Raw genomic sequence first — 26,725 nt, 5'->3', positions numbered from 1 at the left:
CCCGAAAAGGAATGCTTTGCCAACTAGTAAGAAAACGACCTTGCCAGCTCTTTCAACCGAGTTCCACATGCCTTCGCGGCGGCCCTGGAGGAGCGCTGCTCAGATTCCCCTTCAAGCACGAACCCGCTACAGGCGGTGTAGTTGGCTGACCACCTCCACTTTCAGGATCCACCGCAGCCTTGAGCCCACGCTGAGGCCTCGTCTCCCCCACCCACTGCTCCCTGCCCACAACCAAACACAGAGGGTGCGCTGGGGCCACGCCACACCTGCTCAACACGGGCCTCTGATGGACGGTGTCTGTCCTGGGGCTCCCACTGGCCTGGCCAAGGCTGCTCAGAACTTTGCTGCCGTCTGAGGCTATCCCTCCCCAACGCTCCTCCCTCCCTCCTCTTTCACAGGTGTTGCAGGTGCATCTGAAGGTTCCCTGTGGACTCCTGATCCAGCCCCATTTACCTTTCACAGGTGTCTCCCTGTAAGTCTCTTGTATTCAAATTCTGTCTTGGTGACTGCTTCTTGGAGGACTCAGCCTGACACAGTCTTCTAGACATTTTCACTAGAATATACTGTAGTCAGCTCAAATTCAATGTGTTCAAAATCAAACTCAAGAGACTCTTGCGAACCTTGGCCCAGAACATTGTGGATCAAGTTGGAGCCATTTTAGGACAGAGACTTGTTGTGGGGAGGGAAAGCTGCACTAAAAACCATCTCCTGGGACTGAGGAGAGCAGCATCCCCAGGCCAGGGCACCTCTGGGAGGTATGAATTACTCAGGAGACTTAATTACTCAGACGTGAAGAACATCTTCCAGGTTTTGTATAAAAGGCCCCAGATATTTGAAGTGGCCATTTTTTTTCTGATTTTCTTCTTATAGTTGATTTCCAGTTTCACTCCTTTGTGTTCAGAAAAGATGCTTGGTATTATTTTAATCTTCTTAAATTTATTGAGACTTGTTTTGTGGCCTAATATGTGATCTATCCTGGAGAGTGTTCCACATGCATTTGAAAAGAACATGTATTCTGTGGTTTAGGAAAGGAGTGTTCTGTATATATCTACTAAGTCCGTGAGGTCTAATGTGTTGTTTAAGGCCAATGTTTCCTTATTGATCTTCTGTTTGCATGATCTATCCATTGGTGTAAGTGGAGTATTAAAGTCCCCTACTGTTACTGTGTTACTATTTCTCCTCGTATGTTCTGTTAATAATTGCTTTATATGTTTAGGTGCTCCTATGTTGGGTGCATAGATATTTTCAAGTGTTATATCCTCTTGTTGGATTGTTCCCTTTATCATTATATAGTGCCCTGCTTTGTCTCTTTTCACAGCTTTTGTTTTAAAGTATATTTTGTCTGATAGAAGTATTGCTGCCCCATCTTTCTTTTCATCGCCATTTGCATTGAGTATCTTTTTTCCATCCCCTCACTTTCATTTTGTGAGTGTCTTTAGGTCTGAATGTGTCTCTTTTATGCACCATATATATCGGTCTTATTTTTTTCTCCAATGAGCAACCCTATGGCTTTTGATTGGAGCGTTTAGTCCATTGACATTTAAAGTAGTTATTGATAAGTATGTACTTATTGTCATTTTGTTACGTTTGGGGGGATGTTTTAGCAGTTCTTCTCTCCTTTCTTCTCTTGCTCTCTTCCTTTGTAGTTTGAGGGCTTTCTTTAGTATTACGTTTGGGTTCCTTTCTCTTAATTGTTTGTGTATTTGTTATGGGTTTCTGGTTTGTGATTACCATGTGCTTCATATATAATAACTGAACATATATAGCAATCCATATCAAGTTGATGGTCTCTTTAGTTTGTCCTCTGTCTAAAAGCTCTACTTTGTTACTTCCCTCCTTCCACCTTTGATGTTATATCTAACCTCTTTTGTGTGTGTGTGTGTGTGTGTCCTTTACCCTCTTATCATTGTAATAGGTGATTTTAGCACTTTTGTCTTTTGACCTTCATATTATCTTCATAGGTAGTTGACCTACTACTTTGACTATATTTTTGTCCTTACCATTGATTTTATTGCATTTTTTTGGATAATTTTCTTATTCTTATTTGTGGTCTTCTCTTTCCCACTTAAATAAGTCCCTTAAGCATTTCTTGTAAAAACTTGTTTCTTGTTGATACACTCCTTTAATTATTGCTTGTCGGGGACACTCTTTATCTCTCCTTCCATTCTGAATGATAACCTTGCCAAGTAGAGTATTCTTGGTTGTAGGTTGTTTCCTTTTAGCACTTTAAATATATCATGCCACTCCCTTCTAGCCTGTAAGGTTTCCACTGAGAAGTCAGCTGATAGCCTTATGGGATTTCCTTTGTATGTAACTTGTTGCCTTTCTCTTGTGGCATTTAGTATTCTGTCTTTATCTTTAATTTTGAACATGTTAAGTGTAATGTGTCTTGCTTGTGGGCCTCTTTGGGTTTATCTTGTTTGATGCTCTCTGTGTTTCCTGTACTTGGATGTCTGTTTCCATCCTTAGGTTAGGAAAGTTTTTAGCTATTATTTCTTGAAATAGATTCTCTGCCCCTTTGTCTCTCTCCTCTCCTTCTGGGACACCTATAATGCTAGTGTTAGTGTGCTTGATGTTTTCCCAGAGGTCCCTTAGACTGTTTTCATTCTTTTAAATTCTTCTTTCTTTTATCTGTTCAACCTGGGTGATTTCCTCTAGTCTTTCATCCAGCTCACTGATCCATTCTTCTGTATCATCTACTCTGCTATTAAGTCCCTCTAGTGAATTTTTCATTTCCAGTATTGTGTTGTTCATTTCTGATTTTTTTTAATATTTTTCAATTCTTTGTTGGCATTCTCACTGAGTTTACTCATTCTTCTCCCAAGATCAGAGAGCATCCTTATGACTTTTTATTTTAACTCTTTGTCAGATAGATTGTTTATTTCTATTTCATTTTCTTCTTTTTCTGGAGTTTGTCGTGTTCCCTTACTTATAATGTATTCCTTTGCCTCCCCATTTTGCCACTTTCTCTGTGCTTACATCTGTGTATTAGATTGGTCAGCTACATCTCCTGAATTTGGAGAGGTGGCCTTATGTAATAGATGCCTTAAGAGGCCCAGTAGTGTGCTTCCCTCTCATCACCAGTAGCAAATGTTCCAGGAGTGACCACTGTGTGGGTCAATTGTGTCCTTCTGTTGTGGCAGAGTTGGTCTTGCTGCAGGTCCCCAGGGAGGCTAGGCTGTCCCCCTGGACAGCTGGTTGTAATGCTCAGCTACATGTGGACCCTTCAGTCACTCTATCAGGCTTGGGGAGCCCCAGCACAGTTGGCTGCAAGATCTAATAGCACATTCCTGTTTCAGTTTTACTGTTACATGAGTAAGTCCCCAGAATGGCTGGTTGCTAGGCTCAGGGGCTTACAATTGCTGTAGGCATCTGGCCTGCAAGGCTATTGTCAGCTCTCTCAGGATTGCAGCTGAGTGGGGCTGACCCCAGACATGGGTGCACCCAATTGTTTCAGGCTTTGGAAGGTGGGGCCAATCCCTTATGTGGCTGTTGGAGATGCACAAGTTTTCTGCAGCTGACAAGCTCCACCACCCACAGGGCCACACACACTGTTTACACAGTTCTGCCACATGTGCATGCCCTGACCCCCTGAAGTGGACCCAATCACCCCACTACAGAGGCTTCACACACTCCACCTGCTCCATGTGCATGCCCTGCCCCACAAAGAAAGACCCAGTCACCTGGCTGCAGAAGATCCCAGGCATCCAGCCTATGCAGGCCCACATGTTGCCCAAGTTGCCCCCACCAGGCCCTAGGGCAGGCTGCCTGCTCTGGCTGAGCTGGATTAAATCAGTGCTCTAGTGAGTGGGGCAGACACCTGGGCTAACAGGCCAGGAGAAGAACTCCAATGGCGTCTGCCAGGGTCTGGGTCAGCACACCTGTGCAAGGTCACAACAATGGCTGTCACCAATGTCTCAGTCCCTGGAGAAGTCTCACCTCTCATTGAGATGCAGCCAGAGCCTATCAGGTGAGTCTCTTTTCACCGAAGTACTGTGCACTTTTCTTTCTGGTGATTTTAGGTTGCTTTCCAAAAACGCGTGAATTTGTGTGTGGGCCCTTTAAGAGTCAGCCTTTTTCCTCTTATATCTGATAGATTTTCTGGGGGTATTCCTCATTGTAGTTAATAGCCAGCAAAGCCTGATATTACGACACTCTTCTTGGTTGCACTGAGTCCAAAAGCTGCCCATTGTGGTAACGCTTCCCCGCTCAGGTCCCCCAGTCTTCCTGGGAAGGCTGCATACCTTAGTATTGCTCCTGGCCGACCCTGAAGTGCCATCGCTTGCAAAGGTGGCTTTTTTCTCTCCAGAAAGGAATTTCTGCCTCTTCCACATCAGTCAGGACTGTCCCTTGTTGTGGGGTTTCGTTTTTATCCAGTTTTCAGTTCTCTCTCAGGGGTAATTATTCCCAGAGTAGTTGTAAATTGGTTGTTTCTGTGGGAGGAGGTGAGTTCAAAGTCTGCCTATGCCACCATCTTGACACCTCTCTCCCTATTTTTTTAAATCAATAATTGGTTTAGAAAACCAAACAATTGTCACATCCTTCCTATATATTCTGAATTTCTAAACTGACTCAATGTGAGTTGGATTTTTTAGTTTTGTGGGATTGTAGAATATTCTGAATCTTAGAAGGGCATGGGAAGGTGGAAAGGCTTCCTGGTCACTCAGGTGAATTACTGCCATGTGTCATGCTTTGCAGCAGATTCATTCACACATTACCTCGTGCTCTCTGTCGTCTGGCCTCAGCAGGGCCAGTCTATAAAATAGATGCTCTTAAAAACCAAAAACCCATACATGCATCATGGGCCTATTCCTTTGTCTGTAATGGGGCAGTTGCATCCTTGATTATTTACACAAAGTTCCAGGAAAAGGGGACTGCAGACAGACTAGCATGCCTACCCAGGGCTTCTTCAAGAGTGGTCATCACTGGCTGAACCCCAGGTATCTGGAAATGGGATGCATGTGAGCAGAAGGAGAGCAATATAAATGGAATATTAAAATTGTGAGTAAAATAAAGAGCTGAAGATGATGAGGAAAAATATATTTGGTTTCTCTCTTCATTTCCCTTTCTTTCTGAAAAGCTGAGGAAGCTTGTTAGGAATAGTTTCTTAACAAGAACGACTTTATATTGAGGAAATTAAACATGATGCTTATAGAATATACAACTTTGTCGAATCTATGAACAATGTTAAACTACATATTCTATTTTAAAGGAAATGATTATGTAAGCAAAAGTAGTATGTCAAGAGAGGTTGTGACATAGAAGAAAGAACATTGGTCTTCGAGTGAGGTTTTGTCTGGTGTCCTGCTTCCACTCTGCTGGCTATGTGATTTCAGCCTCGACTTACTCATGGGTGAAATGGGAATGATAACATTGTCACCCATCTCACAGGCTATTGAAGGACTCTATCTAACAGGTTGAAAAATGATACCAAAAAGATATGTCTAAGTCATAACCCCTGGTACCTGTGAATGTGACCTTATTTGAAAATATCATCTTTGCAGATATAATTAAGAATCACAAGATGAGATGATCCTGGATTTAAGGTAGGCCCTAAATCCAATGACAAGTATCCTTATAAGAGACATAAATGGACAAGACACAGAGACACAGAGGGGAAGGCCACATGAAGCCTAAGGCAGATAATGAAGTGATGCAGCTACCAGCCAAGGAGTGCAAAGAATCACCAGGATCCACCAGAAGCAAGGAAAGAGGCCTGAAACAGATTCTTTCTCAGAGCCTTCAGGAGAAACCAACATTGCCAACATCTTGATTTCAGAATTTTGGCCTCCAGACTGTGAGAGAATAAATTTTTATTGTTTTAAGCTACCTTGTGTTGTGGCAATATGTTAAAGCAGCCCCAGTAACTAATATAGACTCAAATGAAAAATTATACATATAGGAAAGTGGGTATAACAACGGCTGAGAGCAGTTGGCCAATTTTTTACTAAAATTTATTTTAATCTATTTTTAAAGAGTAATAAATATTTTTGGAGTACAATAGTGAAGTTTGTGCTTTTGCTGGGGGGAGACATCTTCCATTGTCTCTTTTCATAAAGAGGTAATGAAACCACTTCAAGTACATCACTAAGATATTTTGGTTGCAAGCAACAGAATCAACCCAGTCTAGTACAAACAAAAATGCTGGAAACCTAATAACTAAGAAGGTGAGAGTTTTGAAGGGATGATACAAGAGTATCTCTGAGACTCAGAGGAAGAGTTGAACAGTCAGGATTTGACTCACAAGCAGGTGTTTCTGAATTTTAACCACCAAATCAGAAGGTATATGGTTCCTTATCCTGGACTGAAACATATTGTTTCTGCAGTATTTTCCTTTTAGAAAAATTGAGAATTGAGGTCCAAAGAATCAACCTTTAGGGAAAAGAATCTAAATTGTCAGTGTTATTTGAAAGAATTCAGAGCCTTCCTGAAAAATAACTTGACACTTACAGGTAAAGATTTGTAACTCTTTTTATTAGCTTTTAAATAATCAGAAAGCAATCCCTTCATCTCAAGCTCTTTAAAAAAAATGAACACATTGCTTTTTTTCCTTTCTATCTCCTTTGGGAAGGGAAACTTGGTTCGAATGTTTAGACTCATTTGAGTGAAAATGCAACCGTGACTTTTGAATTCTAAGATCCAGCCTAACTGGCTGAAGTCTTAGGAAATACCTCTTTTAGATAAACTACTTTAAACTTCCATTTGAAGAAATTATCAGGTTTGAATTATTTTAAGATGCAGCCAGAAACAGGACGTTTTTCAACAATATATTCCATTTGCCTTCGGCAATTTGCTCTCTGCTCCATTCAGAATTCTCACTAAGAGAAGAGTGAGTGCAATTGGTAGGTTTCCTGCTCTGGAGATTTAAGTGAAAATAAAACTTAGATCACAAGTGAAATCAATATGATGGATTCCTTCAAACTAAAGCTAAACCCAGCAATCTTATTTGGAAAACTGGCCTGTGGAGGAATAAAAAGACTAAGCTTACAAATATTTTTCAGGTAGGGAAATAAGACATTTACTGGAAACCCAAAATATATGAGAATAAGGGTAAAAAAGACCTGTTCTACATGGTTTTGAAAAAATTTTAAATAGATGAGCTTCTTGATATCATGCAGATGATTTTTTTTAGAATCATCTAGAATTAGAATCAGTATTGTTTACATTTTGACAATCACCACTTAATAGGCAAGTAGACATATATAGAAACAAAATGACCTCTGTTGTCTAGATGGCCTTGTCATAAATTAGCACAACACGCTCCTCAAATACAGTCACCTCCCTTTGCCCAGTTCCTAACACACAGTCATAGTTTGTGGATGGTAATGATACCAGATATTAATTCTTTTTTTTTTCAGTTAGAAGTGACAGAGACTCAGCTCAAACTGGCCTAAGTCTTTTACCTCTCCCAGAATTCCTTTATGTTGGCTTCATTTTTATGAAGACTCTCCAAATTAAGGCAACGATGGCTCCCAGATACTCCAGGCTTACTAAATTTCAAGAGAGTGCCTCTTTCCCAGGAGTGCTAGAAAAAATAGCAAGAGGAGAAAGGATTCTGGTCCTGAGCCCATCCATAAACCAATAACTGAAGCTAGAGGAATGGATATTTTGCCAAGTTTGAGTCATGTGCCAATCCTTGGAGCAATGGATGGGATCACCTTCATGAGCTACACTCAGAGGGAAGATGTTCTTGAAAGGAAAAGAGGAATTTTCATGCAAAGAAAAGGCAGAAAAATGGTTGCTGGGTTTATCAGTAAAAGTACCATCAAGAAACAAATGAAACACTCAAATTAGAGTAACTCAAGAATTTTATTTTTGAAAAGACAAATTACAAAGCTATAAATAGGGTATAAATGAACCACAAAAGATAGTATAGTCACTTAGAAGAGACATCCAATGGGATAAGGGAAAGGAACAGTTACTAAAACCAGGAAGCACAAAGTCCTTTAGAGAAACCACCTTGAGAGGAGCAAAGATCTTTGATGAGACACACAACTAACCCAAAGTGACCTCACAAGCAGATTGAGCCTAGGAAATAAATCCTCTATCCCTCCATCTCCTTCCAGGACTCCCCATTGACTAAAGTCAACGGAGAGCCAGAAGACAAAGGAGCCCATTGATGTAAGTGTTAAAAGTCAGACCCCAGGGCAGAAAGCAGGGTGGGTAAGGGCAAAGAATGGATCTGGAGGGGCCATTGGAAAATATGTAACCCACTGAGCAAGCAGAAAGAACGTACATTATATACCACAATACTTTGATGCTCATCCATTCATTCAACAAACAACAGTTGAGTCCCTCTATGTACAATAAACATTTCCAAGTAAAGAAAATACAAAAATGAACTAGACACAGTCCCTGCTCTCAAGAAGCTCACAGTCAAGAGAAAGGAAACTGACACTCTTTTTTAAAGTGCAATGAACACATTATAACTCCAAGAATTTGATTCTAGAGCAGTTTTCCAATTTTTTTGTATTCTTCCCTATAGATTTTGACAAACAGATGTTTTTCCATATAGAAAATTATCTAACACTCACATAATGGAGACCATGAATGATCGCAGACACACAGTTCTTGTCTTGTGACTGCTGATTTTTAGAGGAATCAGTGTTCTCTAAGAAAAGGTACACGTGCACAGTACAGAAGGAGCACAGAGAAAAGGACAGTTTTTAATGGTGCACTCAGGTAAGGAGTTGCCGGGGAGGACTGCCGTAGAGGAAGTGACCCTTCCCTGGAATGTTTACAGATAAGTAAGCAAATGAGCAGGAAAGTCAGGAGGGAGAGAGAGGAGTGGCGGTCTGCTCAAAGGGAACATTGTGAGGAGAGGCTCAGAGTTGTATTATAATGTAGTATATTAAAGCAACTGTATGAAATCCAATATGCCTAGAAATTGTATGGGTATTGGGACTACTTGCTGAGTGAGAAAGCCAGAAAATGCCACTCTGTTCACGTGTCTTTGTGTTTGTTTCACTTTCTAAAAACTGAGAACCAATAGTGAGCCTTACATTTCTTTTCTATACCGCCACATACCCCAGAGTTGTAGGTAATGGTGCTTAATAAAAATTTGTTAGAGCAAACTTGTGTTTTATTTTCTTCATCAATAAATAAATACTGTTGATTAGTTGATTTTTTAATAAAATCCCAATTAATATTATTTTGAAGAAAATATCAAGTAGAGATTTAAGAAGAACAAGAATTATGTATATTTCCAGATTAATTTATAACTCACTTTCCAATTAGACAATAAATTCTTCTAAAATAAAACTATCCTACTATAATATTGAAATAACATTAATGAGGAATTATTTCCAAATAAAGAAATTCATACCAAAAGATTGAAGAATCACAGTGACATGGAAGTTTTTTTTTGTTTGAGTTTTTTTCCTTTTAAGTCTAGGAAGAAGTTTAAAAGAATAACTTCTGCAGAATCGTACATTGTCACCATTTATAAAAAAAAAAATTTAATCCCCAAATTACAGTATAAGTAGAAAGAAATGAATCAAGCAATATATAGAATTTTTAACAGAATTCCAGGTTAAAAAAAACTAAATGATATTAACACCTTGATTATAAAAATTTGCCTTGCCCATTAACAATATTGTAAAAGAAGTTGCAATAATAAGAAGAGAATTAAGCATTCGTGGATGCTCATCTTCCTTCGTCTGTCTATCTTCAGGTTAAGTTCAAAATTTGCTTGTAACTATCTGCATAAACTCCGAGGGATGTGAAGGAAGGGCTTAGGGAAGAGTCTGCTGCAGATGGGTGGAGAAGAAATGGAATCTAATTCTAGTGGCTGAATACTGTGGTGCCAAGAAACCAGTTACCAGAATGTTCTGAAATGCTTGCCACTGAGACTTTTAGGCAGAAGCGCAGTTTTAAATGTACAAAAGCCATCCTAGGACTCAGAATCTGGAGTCTAATTTTAAGTCTGTCATCAACTTAGTTTCCTTAAATAAGTCTCTCAACTTTGAGCAAGTCTCTCAAACTTGCTGAGCCTAGAAATATCTTCACCTCTAACAGAAAGATGTTGAACCAAACCATCTCTAAGTTTCTTTCTAAAGCCTTCTGTCTGCATGACTGCTGTTCTTCTCAACATCTGAAGCAAACTCCTTCTCCCTTACCATTCCACCAAGAGCACAAGTTCTCTCTGATTCGCAAGGTGCTCAAGGTCTTGACCACCCACAAACAACTAAAAAGAAAATCCTACGTTAGCTTAATTAAAAAGTTAAAATAAAAACCTGGGTTAGTTCTCCAATCTGGAGTGCCCAGCCTACTGTGATGGAAACCTCCTGTGGCTCTCAGAAATGCAAATGAACTCAAAACTCCAACTTGAACAATACTCCCAGGCCATCTCAAGGCAGAAACAGAAATCAAAAACCCAATACCAAAGAAGGAACTCTAGAACAAGCCTTGACTCCAAGTACATAGTGCAAGGCTGAGATTCAAAAGTACTAAACATTAGAACTCAGTATGTACTATATAGTTGCTGGAAAAATAAGTCATTAAGATCCTATAATAACCAGTCCTCACCACACTTCCCTAGTCTCCATACTTCACCCTTAACAAGTCAAAAATCAGACTGAGCGATAAAACCACTGAAAAGTTAATGTCAGCAACCTCCACCTTCTACCTTTCACAACTATTGACTTGAATGGGACCATTACAATTTGATGTTTAACTTGAAATATTTATACATGAGAGGCAGAATTCATATGAAATTAAAGGAAAGACTAGATTTATGTAGAGTGTAAGAGATTAGGTGAAAAATAATTCAGAAGACAACCAATAGAAAGGAGTAACATAGAATACTCAAATTGGTGCTTCTCAGATTTTTCTTCTGAAATCATGACAGAGGACATTGAATGTATTCCACAAGCCCATTGCAAGGAAAACCTCTCTCTGAAAACACATTCTTTTTCTCACAATATGTTTATGTAAATTTTGTATCCTACAACAAAATGCTCTAGGAAAACAGGGCACGTGTGTCCTGTGTCCTGGTATCCCCATGGTGGTTTTATCAGTTTAAGAAGCACAGAACTAAAAAGCACAAGTAAGAAGTACAGAAAATACCTGATAAAATAGGAACCACAAACAGAAGATTCCACCTATAATTAACATCTTAAAGAGTCAGACAATATTGATGATCCAGAAGTCACAGTCCTGGTAGAGATGTCATAATGTCCCTAGGAGACTTTCCCTCAAGTCTACTCTATATTCTAATAAATCCGAGTAATTGCCTTGTCATAAAACTCATCACACTTAATTACTATCCCTTATGTGATTTTCTCCCTTCTCTACCGGTCGGCTTCATGAAGGCAGGTGCTGTCTGTCTTATTTACCAGCGTACCCCTAGTGTGGTGTGAGGCCTGTAAACAACTGCTTTCAGTGAATCCCCAAGCCCCTGATGGTCCACCCTGCATACGTCACTGCCAGTGCTAAACTTTAATAATATACCAAAAAGAAAATAATACATAATATTTAAATTAAGGACAAGAACAACAAGGATTTTTTTCCTTTGCCCTAAGACTATAGATTAAAAAAAAAAACTTGAAGAAATGTTCATAAGGGATAAAGTTAATACCATGAAAGAGTAAAAAGCAAGACATTTTTGCCTTCAAAACGAAAGAAGAATATTTAAAACCCTGGAACAATTTGTCAACAAAATTCTTATAGATACAATGATCAAAACAAGAAACCTTGGGAATTAGAAGATGAAAAATATCTTTAAAAGGTAAATAGATTTGAAAATGAAGAAGGCTAAAGATAAACATTTTATTTTATTAGCTGACATAGCTTTGCTAATATAAGATTTGAATATTGAATTTCAGATGGATTTATAAAACAATAGAGAAAAGGAAGGGGATTGGAAATGTAAATCCAAGTAATTACTCTTTTTAGATCTTCTTGGAGGAATGCATTATTTGCTTGGTGACAGCATAAACAGCAGAAGTTATGAAAGTAGTCATTTTGAAATATATCAATGAGAATAATATTAGAAATTTATGGCATTGCTGATTTAGGTGGCTAAGTACACAATTTTTATCTGTCCCTCAAAATGAAATAATATTAACAAATATTTCATTTTAAAAACACTGGAAAAACCAGGAAGAGTGCCAGAAAAAGCAATAAGGAATTCCTGGAAAATATATAACAAATGACAATGAATTAATGGGGGACTCCAATATTGCCAGAACCCGCAATCACACACAAGTGACAGGAAGGACCTTCCACACAGGGAATTTTCCCCAGCAGACCAGAGAAATGACCAGAGATATGGGTGGGGGGCGCTCAGGAGAGGAAAGGGCCATAGGGATTCCACCAGGTGATTATGGAAGAGTAGAGTATTTGCAGTTAATTCCATTTTTCACCAAGATAATGTTCTAAATAAACTCTGAAGAGAGAGTTCTAACAAGACATTTGGATTGGGCATTGGGGCCAGAAAAGTGGCCAGGATCCTTATAGCTGCTAAAATAAACAAGGAGCCTCCATGACCAAAAGAAAAGCTGCTTACCCATCCCACCAGGCCACATGTCCACACACACATCAGACATACAGCTCCTATAATGAAGATAGAACCCACGGTCTTACAGACAGACTGTTCCGGAATTCCTTGCCAGACAAACAGAGCTAAAGAAACACACTGAAGGAACAACTGGAACTCTCCAATAGTAGAGGAGACGTCCGCTTTGTCGTCAATCCTAGTGTAAGCGTCGGTGGGCACAGCCACTTTGGAACCAATTTGGTGGTGACTATATGTCCCTCCTCTCCTCTAATCCATCCGCCATACTGCTTTAGGAATTGTCTTCTCATTAAAAATGTTTTTTAAAAGGAAAGAAAGGGAAAATTGGACTTCTACATACGTAACAGTAAGTGAATCAGATCAACTCTCTTAGGCCAACCAGAAAAACTTGCCAAAATATAAAATAACATTAAATTTATCTACTTGAATGCATGGGAGAGCTAATATTATAGTGGAGAATTACATAGCCGAGATCTATGACAGACATATCCAGAAAAGTAAGCCCATCATTTGTGGTTGTTTGAGCCCTGAGGGCATTTGCCAATTCCAGAAGAGGCAGATGACCGTTAAGCAGCCCTTTGGAAAGCCTCAAGTTGGAAGCCAGAATCCATGAAGGGCTGGAGCTCTAATAAAGCCCCAGAAGGTTCTTTGGGGACTCCAAAGGAATTGGAGTGAATCAGAAGTAACGTAATCCTCGCACAGACTGCAGTCTAACTTTCAGTCCTTTGCACGGCCCCGAGAAAAACAATTACTGCATATCCAATTGCCACTACCTCCAGCAGGGGTAGAATTTGGAGATACTTAAGCAGAGTCTTTGTAGAATGAAAATATCATCATAGGCCTTACATTTTTTACAAACAATTTTTTTAATGCAACCTCTGGCAAACAATAAAAAATAAACTGACAAACGAGAAGATCAAGATAGTGTGGACAAGAATAAGTAGACTGAACAGACCATAAAAATAGAACCACTAAAACTACAGATGTTAAAATGATCACATGTAGATTTTAACGTCATGATGCTCATCAAACAAATAAAAGATTAGGTTCAAATTTTAAGCAAAGAATAAGAAACCATAAAAATGGCATAACTGTGAGAGAAAATCAATTAGAAATTTTAAAACTGAAAAACACAGCAAGTGAAAGTAAGAATTTCATGGATGGGTTTTAAAAAAATTAGACACTGGTATAGTGACAATTTGTCAACTGGAAGATATGCCAGAATATCCATAATGAAGCACAGAGGAGAAGCATGAAAAATACAGAAGAGGAGGTAAGGGAGAAGACATCGTGACAAGTTGTAATATACATTATCATTAACTGTAGGGCCATGAGAAAAGGACAAAGAGAATGCAGTAGACTCCATATTTAAACAGACAATGGCTAAGACTTTTCAAAAACTGTTGAATTATATCATTCCACAGAAGCAAGAATCCCTGTGAGCCCAACTAGAAAAAAACAAATGAATTCGCCCTTAGATATATCCTACTAAAATAACAGAAAAACAGTGGCCGGCCCCGTGTCATGGTGATTTAGTTCGGCATGCTCTGCTTTGGTGGCCCAGGTTCACAGGTTCGGATCCTAGGCGTGGACCTACACCACTCATCAGCCATGCTGTGGCGGCAACCCACATATAAAGTGGAGGAAGACTGGCACAGATGTTAGTTCAGGGCTAATCTTCCTCAAGCAAAAAAAAAGAGGAAGATTGGCAACAAATGCTGGCTCAGGGCTAATGTTCCTCAGCAAAAAAACAACCAACTAACCAAAAAAAAAAGAAAATCGAAAAATGAAGAGAAAAAATAGTCTTAAAAACAGCAACAGTAAAGAAACGTATTACCTTCAAATGACTTATGTTAACTGCTCAGCAACAACAATAAAAAGAAAATGGAAGGCATCTTCCATTGTCTTCTGACTTTCCTCCATTTTTAAAAAAATTTTTAAATTTTCTTCTTAGAATTTTTCTGTGAAAAGATGTTTCTTTGAACGCTACTAGAAGTAAGCTCCACAATGACTGTTGTATCCGTGTTATATCAGTGGTTCTTGAATTTTGGCATCCATCAGAATCACCTGGAGAGATGCACACAAATCCAGAGGTCTGGGCCCCATCCTACTTCAATAAGCCTGGTCCTCCCTAACTCTCCAACTGATTCTGCACCTTAGCTCTCCAAGTGATCCCGAATCACCTGGAAGTGTGAGAACCACTGGGCTCCACAATATTTGCTGTTGTCACTCATATCACTTGGCTGTTATGCCCCCAGACTATCACAGGAAGTTCTAGTAAACTCTGCTGACCCTCTGTTGTCCAAAGGACAAAGCTCACACTCCTTTAGGGACCCAGGATCTCTCCTAGTTTAGGCCACTCTAAGAATCTAGTCTCATTCCCCACAATTCTCACAATTTTCCTTGTCCCCTCGACCCAAACAAACACATATTTCAACCTCAATTATCGATTACTAGTTCCCAGATTTAGCAGGTGCTAGTGGATCTTTGATTTGCAAATATGATTGCTTCATCGTGGAAGATCCCTTTCCCACTTCTTTGCCTAGAAAATTGTTTTCATCCCTCAAGACCCACCTAAAAACTCCTTTCCTCGTTCTTAAACTTTTTTTTTCACTTTCTTGTACTCCTTTGCTATCACACCTTGTCAGGAACCAAAAGCACTTTTCACATCTCATTTGTGACATTTAGCATTTTGCATTATATATTTATTTTCTAGCTTACATATCCACTCCCTCACCTTCACCCTACACACTCAGATTTGAAAGAAGGATTTGCACTTTATTCACCTCTGTAACCCCAGATCGAGGCATAGTTGGTGTTCAGCAAATGCTTATTGGATGAAAGAAACAAGTATTATAAACTTTCTAATATACTCTACCCAGTTCTTTGCACAACATACTTTCAAGATATGATCCAAAAGCAAAGAAAGGGTCAATTTCTCCAATAAGTGTTATTTATAATTTTAAAATGTTGAAAATGACCCCTATGCCCAAGAATATGGATATGGATAAAACACACAGACACAAAACTGTGGAGTTATTAAAAATAAACATTTCAGGGGATGGAGCATAGGCGACGTTTAGGGCAGTAAAACTCTTATATATGATACTACAGTGATGGATACACGCCATTAAACATTTGTCCAAACCCACAGAACCTATAACACCAAGAGTGAACCCTAATGTAAACTATTGGCTTTGGGTTATAACACAGTGTTGATGTTGGTTCAACAGCTGTAACAAATGGACCCCTCTGGTGTGGGACATTGACGGTGGAGGAGGCCGTGAGTGTGAGGGAATAGGAGGCACACGGCAATTCGCTGTACTTTCTGCTCAGTTTTGCTATGAACCTAAAAGTGCTCTAAAAAATAAAGTCTATTTGAAAAAAAATAAATGACTAAACATTTCAAATATATCAACATGTGGGAAGTATGTATACAAACAACACCATTAGATTTTATGGAATACAAAATGGCACATACACTGGAATTCATATACTGTATATAGTTACTGAGATACTAAATTAATGTAAAGCAAGGAAAATAGAGTTTATTTTTTATATTTTTCTTTAGAGTTGAATTTCACAGAAGGAAGGGAAATGAAAGGAAGATAGAGCAGAAGGAGAGGAAGAAGATGGAAAAGCAATTATGCCTCTTTTCCGAAAGTTAGAAATTTTATGTCAAAACTCTAAGAATCACTTCAGGGAGAAATTCTCAACCTCCACTCCACTGTTACTATGAGGAGAGGCTTGAAATACACATTTTGAGAATGTTAGATTATTTTTGTCCATAAAGACTGCTGTGGTTTGGGCCTAACTGAAAAAAGTCAGCTTTCTCAAGCAAACAAATACAAACTTCAATATTCATTTCAATCTGGCTACCTCATAGAAAGCACCCATTATCCATTATAAGAATACAAACTAAGAAAATAGTTATCGGCTAGATTGAGTCGGCTCTAAAGATGCAATTGCAAAATTCACAACCTGCTCTGCAGGCCTTCAATCCTACTTGTGTAACGATTCTACACACACAGCAGTTTTTCAGAATGTTCAGAGGCAATTAACAGAAATGATACTAACTTGGGTGTTTGGGAAATCTGTCTTCAAGATGCAAAAAACAAACAGTTTAACATTGTAAAGGTGAATCTTATCCAAGTTCAAACTACAGATGAGATTAATGTTAGAAACTGGGTAAACGGATATTTTAGATCTTAATTTTCATTAACACATCATGTTGGTATACGTCATTTTTCATTTCTTTCTCAAAATAATACTTATGAGTAGCATTTTTTAATCAACCGTATGTCTCAAAAGCTATATAATGTATGGTTAGAGAGAGGTAATCCATAGATCTATTTATTCCTATTTTCCTTTCTTGCTTGGAAGGAACAGGAGAAACTATAATATTTCACAAAGGAATAGTAATATAATGTGCACACACTTTAGGAGTACACAAGAAGTGACTACGTACTTCTCACTTGCACCAATTAAGAGTCATCAGGGTTTAAAATCATTTCTATGCCATGCAGAACTGAGTTAAAGCAACAAGCAGTTAGTATTTGCACTGACTTTTACCATCAGGCTTTCTAAACTAGCCATTTGCTTCAACACAGACTGACAAACAGATTGCCAAGCTTTCATTGTGTCTCTACAAGATTCTGACCAACTGTCTTGCTGACACAGCCCTCCCACCTGGGGCAAAGGGACGGAGCAGACGACCTCTCTACATGGACCTTCTTTACCCACAACTCTGCAAGCAAGCTAAAATAATGAGAGAAAATGATAGAAGGTTGAGATTGAACCTTTAATAGATTATATTAGCTCATAAAAATGGAAGCCAAAGCCATCTAACTCAAAATTGGTATTTTAAGAATGAAATTTTAAAAATTAGAAATATAAGATTGATGTGCTTATCCACAGAAAATCAATTGCATTGCTTATTATACTACTCATATAAAAAAAGACACAATCATTCATGTTATCTATTTGGGGACGTGTACAGAATAATGCCTTGACAGAAAAATTATCTGGCCTTAGGAATAGACCCTGGAAGCAACTGCCTTGAATAACGCCATCTGGGGATACCACTGCATAGTCTACACATGGCTCTTTGCCTCCTCTCAGAACCCATTTCGCTTGGCCCAAAATTTCCCTTATTAGTCTTACTTCCATAGATAACATGTTCATGCAACATGTTCATACCGTGACCTGCTAGAAGCAAATTGTAGACGTGTATACAGCAGGAAGCATAGTGGAAACTAAATCCGATCAGAATACACCTGACGATAAATTGAAGTTGATACAGTATGAAATTTTTTTCAAAGATTTTTTTTAAAGAGAACATATTCTTATTTTCTGAGATAATCTAAAATAGTCCTGCCCCAAAGGAGGCTATGCTGTGTGAGCACAGGGCGGAAGGCTGGCCTGAGGCAATCACTTGCTCTAACCCACGACATCCAGCCCTGCTGTGCAGGTGCACAAACACAGGCACACATTCCGTTACGGCGCATGCCTTCACTTGACTACTAGGTCCCTTTGTCACAGATCCCTTCAGGGTCTACCTCCTTTATAACTCCCTCCATACCCCTCCCTTCAACCCTAGTGCCTTGCACTCTCGCTTAAATTTTTGCCACAGTCTATTCTCTGCTACAATTTCTAAATCCTCACAGTTTATCCTCCACCCTGAGGCTGGAGCAATGAACAATACACAAATTCCAGACCTGTGCTTCCTCCTGAGAGGAAGAACGTATTCAGCAAGAGATTGCTGCCGTTTCACATACGAAGTACAAGAATTTCACCCATAAAATCACTAACTTTTCTTTAAAATATAAATTGTTCAGATTTAAACATGCAAATATTATGTTTCATGGCTTTGCTGTTTTTGGTAAGAAGCTATTGAAAGATAAGCACCAACAAAATAAGGGAGTTAACCAAGAAAAAGAGAGATGTGGCATACAGGAAATAGACGATCCAGAACAAAGAATGACAAAGGGAAGCACTGGAATTTCAGCTGTGTATCAAAACCTGGGGGACAACCAGTTCAGACCGAAGCAGAAGGACAATGGACTAGGGGACGGAGGTGCGCAAGGAGAAAGAACGAGAAACTGGTAGATTATTCCATGTGTATGAGTACCCCAAAACTCTCAATAAACAAGAAAAAAATGATTATAATTAATACCTAGAGAATGAAACCAAAAAAAAAAAAGCCAATTTTAGCCATGTGAAAACAAGTTATACACAAACAATCTGATAAACTGCTCATCTCAGTAGTGAAAAATATATGTGGCTATTATTAAAATATAAATGGCTATTAGCCACTTGATAAGTGGCTAGTCAGAATTGAAATGTGCTGTAAATGTAAAATAGACATTGGATTTTGAAGTCTTAGTATGAAAAATGTACAATATCTCAATACTTCTTTTTCAAAGGTATGCTTTTTTTTTGGTGAGGAGGATTGGCCCTGAACTAACATCTGTTGCTAATCTTCCTCTTTTTTGGTCTCTCCCCAAAGCCACAGTACATAGTTGTAAGTCCTTCTAGTTCTTCTATGTGGGATACCGCCACAGCATGGCTTGATAAGCGGTGCATAGGTCCACGCTCAGGATCCAAACCTGTGAACCCCAGGCTGCCAAAGCGGAATGCACGATCTTAATCACTATGCCATCAGGCCGGCCCCATCAATAATTTTCTATTGATTGTATATTGAAATGATAACATTTTGGATATATTTGGTTAAACAAAATATCCTATTAAAATTAATTTATTAGGTTTCTTTTTACTTTTATCACGCAGCTGCTAAAAAATTTTAAATTATATTTGTTGTTCACATTATATTTATATTGGACAGTGCTACATTAGATGGTTGTCAGTAGCATGAATTTATCTTCCTTTCCCGTGGTCGATGCAAATAATCAATAATCGATCTATAAATCAAAATTGGGGTGAGTTGATTATACAAACCAGTCTGCGATCACATAGCCGGGGAGAGAACCTTCACCAAGGAAGGAAGCACTCCGAAGGAGTGAGGTGCAGAGAGTGGGTATATACCATCTTGGAACAAGGAACATCCATCAAATACGACAGGAACAGCTCTCTTTACTGCAGTCACACGATGTTTTGCTGGCACAGCAGGTCAGTTGTCAGCAGGACGGTGGTCACAAGATGTACACAGTAGGTCAGTTGGACCCTTAGTTTCTGGGAGGAAATGCTTATCTTGAAAGAAATGCTGATATGGGGGAGGCATACATCCCTATCTTTAAGGACATCATTCTTTGCTTTGTAAATGTTTAAAGAAGATATACAATGCATGATTGACAGGCAACATCAGGTCTTTCTGGAAAAATAAGGTCAGGCAGAATTAGTTTTAAACCAATTGGCTTCCTCATGTATCTCAATATGTATACTTTTCTTATTGCTCTCCATTTATTCATCGCTGTCATCGGTGGGATGTAACTTTGAGTTTTAAGACTACTCATTAGAAACCGGACTTCATCAGAGGTGGGGAATTAGGGTAGGCATTATGTTCAAAGTGATCACCAGTCAGAACTGCTGCCCGATTCCACAATCCACACAGATCTAACACCTCTCCTGCCACTGTCACTTCAGGTTCAGTAGTCTTGAACTTTTTCCTGCCTCGGGAAGGCATGTGTCAGCACACTTGCATTGACTCGATGGTGACATTTATGTAAATGGTTGCACCTAATTAGTTAAAGCTGGGCTAAAACCAAAGCCTAGAGACCACCAACCTGAGGATTCAGCAGCCCCCTGGTGGACGACGAGCCAACCAAGGGCCACCATTGAACGCTGAATCAAAGTATTTACCCTGCCCATTTCTTCAGTCAAACTTAAGTCTGTGGGCTAATTGGAATCAACATCTAAAAGCGGCAAGCTTTTAAAATCCTGGTTAATAGATTGTGATAAATCTTCATTGGCTTTAGCTAAAAAAAAATAAAGTATATAATCCCCACTCCCCTGTATGTAATTACTTCTATTTTCATCGTTTCCTGGAAAGCCTTTTACATTTCATTCTTGTGCAACAACCCAAATTAAATTCCAGCTCTTCATAATTCTTTGGAAACAAGCAAATTCTTGAGATCTTCAAGGTTTCGCAAAAGCGAAGAAAGGCAGTAAAAACCAATGATGTCTTAGTTATTTTTCTCAATCTTTAAGGAAGCAAGGCCCATTAAAAAATCTTAGCAACAAATTTAATCCAGCAGAAATAACTTCTTCAGGTAGAGTGAGAGTGTTTCCAAACTAAGTTTGTTTTTGCCCACCGCCCAGAAAGCCAAACACCAAGACGACGAGATTGCAGCAGAGAGGATTTACTCACAAGGCAGCCACAGGAGGAAGCGAGAGTATGAGCCTCATATTCGCTTCCCCAAAAACAGGGACTCAGGATATTTATGGGATGCGGGCAAGGTGGTCTGCAGTGTGGAGCGGGGTGATTGGAGGTGAGGAGAGGTGAGGTAATTAGTGACCTGCGCAAGCGTAGTCAGACTCCATGCCTCTTTCATAGGACCCATGTTCACAAAATGGCGGTGTAAACATGATCTGAGGGTGGAGTTTTTAGCCTCGTGATGGCAAAGGTCACCTATCGGACATCTGCATGGGCCTGGTTGACAGGTTGGTGGTCTCAACCAGCCTGAAGTGGACAAGGGGTTCTAATTCCTGAGAAACATCTCACCCACCCATTACCATGGTGACTTAGGCTCCAGAGAGATGTTACCTATAGGAGCCTAGTGGGAGTCAGATAGCATATTGCCTAAGCAGCACGGTTAACCATGGGTGGGTGAAACAGCTAAAGCTATAATCAGTAATTTCAAAAAGGAAAAAAAACTTTAGTACCTAGATACTTAAGCAGCAATGGCTAACTCTGTGGCAGTTTCAATAGAGCAGGTAACATTTGACTTTTGGTAGGTCCGTCACTTACTGGCCTCTCTCAATATCAATTATAATTGATAATAAATAATAATAATCTTTTAGGTCCTTGAATTAATGCAAGCTCCTTCTACCTCAAGGCCTTTCCTTGAGCGATCTTCCTCTCACTCAGCCCAACCTTCATTTGTAATGACCTCTGGCTCTCTGCTTAAATGTCATTTACTCTGAAGGACATTTTCTTGGATGTCCTCATCCCCTCAGGACCCCTCAAAACAAGGCCAACCCTCCTATTGTATCATCTTTAAGCTTGTCATAACTGTATGTTAAATAACTAGTTTGAAACATGTCTCTCCACCTAGACTGGGAGTTCCATGAGCATAAACACCCCTCCTGTCTGGGTAGCTCCTGATGTGTCTAGCACCCAGCACAGTGACGGGCCTATGGTCCATACTCAATACGAAGTCCACCTGCACCTGTGCACTTGTTTCAGGTGTGATGCCATTCTGGAAGAGGTTGGAAACATATGTATACCTGAATAATAAATTACTACAGGAAGTATAAAAAATAGCAAATATTCCATTTGATTCCTACACTGGTACATGGGACTTTTGACCACATCGCTATCACTGTGAAAAAAGATTCCCAATCGAACCCAGTTACAGGTCACCCATATTATCAATGGTTAAGGCTGAGCAGTACAGACATTTTTATTTATTATTATTAAGTTTGCAAATAAAATGCACTCATAATTGCCAGCCTTTTTCAGCCATCAAGGAATTGAGTTTAAAAGTTTCAGTCACAAGTTTTTTCTTATGATTGCTTGATCATCTCTAAGAAAATGAACCCATGGCCTGTCGTTACTCTAGTAACCAAAGCCAGGATATTTCTCTCAGTCACTAATGGCAAACTAGCACGAAGTTCAAGGAGTGAATCAACCAATTAAGTGTTGACTAACTTTCCTAATTATTTTCAAACTCAAAAATTGCAATCTTTCAGAATATAATCAGCCAAGAGGAAGGAAAAATGCTGAATGAAAAAAACAAAGCTAATTTAATCATAATGAATGGAAAAGAAAATAAGTCTCTCTCAGCTTGGAGAAATGGTAGTGATAACTAAAATCAATCTATTTCATTATTTAGTGTATTCCATTATAAGTTAGGTGTGTGTTACATTACTTCTAAATAGAATAATTGATCTTTCTTGAATCTTAAATACCCTCACTCATAAAAAATCCCAAGTGATTAACTAGTTTATTGAGATTGTCATTAACTTCACACATTAATATATTCTAACTTAAAATTCCCTCACTTAATATGTCTCTAGTAAAAACACTCAGAACATGTGAAACTTTTCATTTAAAATGTCATCCCACTTAACTTTGTTCTTTAAAAAATCAAGCTCTATCAAGTACATATACATTTATAGTCTACGAACACGCAGTTATTAAGCATCATTTGAGCACCTCCGCACGAGTCTGTTTTCAGAACACTCTCATTCCACAATAAACTTTTCTCAGTTCCTTGAACACGCCATATTCCTTCCTACCTTGGGGTCTTTGCCCTTTGCTCGAAAGTGTCTCCTCTACTCTACACTTCATTGTTTCCTACTTCTTCTTCAGTTTGAGTCTAGCCCGTGTCACTTTGTTAAGGAAGCCATCTGTGCTCTTCAGCTAAGTCATTGTCCCAGGTTTTACCCTTTCAAGCCCCACTAGTGTTCTCCTATGAAGTACACATAACTGTAACTACTAAAATATTGTTAATGGTTGTTTGGCATCTATCTCATAAGATTCACTAATTAAAATCGCTAGTTAAGAATCACTACTTTAAGATGTCGTCCCCGCTCTTGGAGTTGCTGACCCTTAAGTTAATGGAGAGGAGGTGTGAGCAATGAAACCTAAATCAGAACACTGAGGGTTTCCAGACGGAATGTTTAATTTACATGTATAACGCCCTATAAAAGGAAATCTAACGTTTCAAACTCTTTAGCTCTTTCAGTGCAAAGAAGATGCAGGACCATCAAGCAGGCCACCTCCAAATTCCCACAGTCAGTCAGGTGTCCAGGCTAGCAGGCCGCTGCCGCCCCACCCATCCTCGGTCTTCCTCGGTCTCCACTCTGCAACGGACAAAGGGAACGTGCGGTAGACAGCCACCGAATTACCTCCGGGGAGGGGGACGTTCCAGCCTGCTGCGGAGAATACCTCCTTCTTTCCCCAAAAACTCTTCTTACTTAGATGTGAAGAGTGTCCTACTGTTCATTTGAGTTTGAGAACACTCCAGCTCGTCTTAAGAACAGCCACAGATAGTGACAAGATCTCCTAATGGGACAAGGACGCTGTCCCCAAAATGGAGAAACAAAGTGTATTTAAAACAGGTATATTCACCCGGACACACTGTCACTGACTGGGAACTATGCAGTGAAAGAAATCCTGAACAAAAGTCAGGCCTTGAACTCTAGTTCTGGTCAGGCCATTAGCTATAAAACCTCAGATAAATCACTAACTTCCCTTTACCTCTTCTTTTCTCAAAAGTAAAAGAGGGGCTGGCCCCAGGCCGAGTGGTGAGTTCGCGCACTCCTCTTGAACGGCCCAGGGTTTCGCTGGTTCAGATCCTGGGCACGGACATGGCACCACTTATCAAGCTATGCTGAGGTGGCATCCCACATGCCACAACTAGAAGGACCCACAACTAAAATATACAACTATGTACTGGGGGGATTTGCGGAGGAAAAAGCAGAAAGAAAAAAAAAAAAAAGATTGGCAACAGTTGTTAGCTCAGGTGTCAATTTAAAGAAAAAAAGAAAGAAAGAAACTGCTTGAAAAACCAGCATAGTACCTTGCTTACAAGGTTCCCGCAAAGCAATCTTTAAAAAGAGCTTATATGGTCAATCACTATCCTTGTTTGATTTACATAAATAATCATGCCAAGTTTAATACAAACAAATTAGTTTTAAAAAAATAAAAGAAATGAACTAAATGACTATTTTGGCCTTTTCCAGCTTTGTGGTTCTACCTTAATTCTTAAAACTAAGATACAAATAGACTGCTTCCTCAGTCCCTACCCCTTTAGCTAAGAAGGAAGGAGCTGTCTCTAACGCCAGTTCTTTAGCTGGCTTGTTACATCTGCATTGTTACATTTAGCTTGTTTGGGGTGGCTTCATTTAACAGTGTAGCGTTTTAGGAGTGCTTGTATATTTAAATTGTAATGGTTCTTCAGAGCAATTATGATATCAACAGAAATATTATGATTTCAATGCCACTATAACATCTCATAGGCATAGCTTGCACTAAAGATAAAATTTTTATGAGACATACTCAAGCTATTGCACAAGACAGCAGTTTTCCCAAGTATAAACAGTTGAGCCTTTTTAAAACATTTCGGTTTTAAATGACTAAGGGACGATGACATACACCAGACTGGGGTGTCAGTGTGGGAAGAAGATATCTCCTTAAATGTGTTTACAAAAAAACCCCCAGCACATATATCGTAGTCTACTTGGCTGCTCTACAACTGCAAAATGGATTAGCTTACACATGCTTCTTTGGGCCAAAATTATGAAGATCTGAGGCAAAAAAATGTATATGAAATTATCACAGTCAACTCATTAAGTGACTGAAACAATAAACAAATTGACATTTTAGATTTGTGAATATATTTTTCTGAGACTTTGGTTATCCTAAAAAAATCTAACTCAAATAGTCTTTCATAAATTTTATGTCACAGAAAAAAATGTGTGTATGTGTGTGTATGTTCTATCTCTGTGACATGGTCTTTGTTGTACCAAGTCAAGGAAGTGAGTGAGGGGAGAATTAAGGAGCAGAGTTAGCAGGGAAGAGAATATGGAGCTATGGAAGGAGAAATCAAGAGCTGGAGAGAGTTTGAGGGCATTTGTAACGTAGAAAAAGAGATTTAGGAAACAGAGTCCACTTCCTGAGAAAAGGTGGAGAGGCAGGAGGAGCAAGGTAGCTGGGCTTTATTATTGCAATCTCACTTTGGCATGCTTTAAGAGACTTAAGTGAATATTTTAAACTGTTTTTCAGAATACTTATTCAGTGATCTAGTTTTATTCTTGATGGCTAATATCTCAAGAGCAGGCCTTGAAGCTGCTTAGATTTATGTTATGTTTATATTTTACAAAGTAATAAAAACCAGTTTTTAAAAGGCTAGGAGTTCCACAACACAATAAGCTTTTGGAGGGATGGTATTGTTCACCTGACCTCGCAGTCCCCGTTATCAGACAGAGTGATAGCTCAATAGACATTTGTAGAACAGAAGATGGATGAGTGGGCACTTTCCATACTGACACACAGTAGAGAAGGCAATTATAGAGATAATCCAAGCAAAACGAAAACTCCAAATAATTTTTCTCTAGTATCTCAAAGTTAAGATGAAAGTTACTCTAAGTCTGAATTACTGCAGATGGTTTTCTCAATTCTTTATTTCACTTGTTATGATTTAAGTCAATGTTTCATTCCATTCAATAATTTCTCTACGTGCAACAGTTTTATTACATAACAAAACTCATTCACTAATATAATGACTGTCCATCTGCTGAATCTAAATTCATCTGCTTTTTCAGGGGGTTACAAGCAGAGAGAAGGGGTTTAGCTCAAGTCAAGCAGTAGGTCTTTGACAGAATAACAATCAAAAAGCACAACTTTGTTAACATCTGGTGCTGGTTTGCCCATCAGCCACAGTGACTTTCTGCCAAAGGCAAGGGATGTTTTGCATCTTTATTATATCTTCAGGAATTACTTCACGACCTGAAGTTAGCACTAAGCAGTGACTGAAAGGAAAAATATGTACCATAGCAACAATCTCCCACAGTGTAGGTTTGAAAGGTATAACAGCATAATTTTACCCCACCGTCTCCCACTTTACTCACATAATCAATACACACACACTCAGTCAAAATGCAAGGTAAGTGAACTTTACCTGTGATGTCCACCCTAGTCAACCTTACCTTCTCCTGTTCCTCCCTCCTACTTCTCCAGAGATTTAGTGCCCTTCTTATTATCTAACCGCCTCCCCTGCTCAGATGGCAATTTGAGAGTAAACAGATATGCATATTGACATACCCATTCTAGCTAGAGATATTTTAATACACTTGAAATTATCAGAGGTCTTTTGTGTTTTAACCCAAAGTAGTCCTTTATCATGGGGATGACCTGTTGGCAGCTGGGATGCATTTTGACACTTTTAGATCACATTATCCCTCCTCAACTTATGTCTAGGATATTCCTATATATAACCTATCTCTCTCTCTGCTAACCAATGCAATATTACAAGAAATTATTTGTTTATTCAAAATACCCAAAATATCTCAAGAATAATCACG

This window comes from Equus przewalskii, chromosome 1 (assembly GCF_037783145.1).
Source record: "Equus przewalskii isolate Varuska chromosome 1, EquPr2, whole genome shotgun sequence".
Taxonomy (NCBI): Eukaryota; Metazoa; Chordata; class Mammalia; order Perissodactyla; family Equidae; genus Equus; species Equus przewalskii.
Note: the sequence above shows the minus strand (reverse complement) of the source record.